Source organism: Sinocyclocheilus anshuiensis, unplaced genomic scaffold (assembly GCF_001515605.1).
Source record: "Sinocyclocheilus anshuiensis isolate Anshui unplaced genomic scaffold, SAMN03320099.WGS_v1.1 scaffold906, whole genome shotgun sequence".
Classification (NCBI taxonomy): Eukaryota; Metazoa; Chordata; class Actinopteri; order Cypriniformes; family Cyprinidae; genus Sinocyclocheilus; species Sinocyclocheilus anshuiensis.
This window is the reverse complement of record NW_015540937.1, coordinates 34599-34878: the sequence shown is the minus strand read 5'-3', so window position 1 is coordinate 34878 and position 280 is coordinate 34599. Positions and strand designations below refer to the sequence as shown.

Genomic DNA, 280 nt, shown 5'->3' with positions numbered 1-280 from the left:
ATATTAAAATAACAATTTGAGTCAAAAGTTAAATTAAACTAAATGAAAAAGCTGAAAAATTAACATTACTTTCAATCTATTTTGATTTGACTTTTTAAATTCATTTTATTTTATAACATGATTGTTGTTAAATCATGAGAAATATTTACTCTTTTCAGTGTGTTGTGGGTCTCTCTGCGCTCTGGGCTGTTTGTGATGAGCCAATAGTTCTGGATTAGCAGTAATTGTTTGTGTTTTGATAATGAAATCAGGGCAGTATGTGTTTGTTGCCTGAAGCGCT

At 29.6% G+C, this 280-nt stretch overlaps 1 protein-coding gene across 5 annotated transcripts in view; it reads left to right on the top strand.

Annotated features, from left to right (window-relative positions):
• The window catches only part of gria4a (glutamate receptor, ionotropic, AMPA 4a), a 99156-nt gene that overhangs the window by 91798 nt on the left and 7078 nt on the right, over nucleotides 1-280 (top strand). The gene's annotated exons all lie outside the window — the stretch shown is intronic.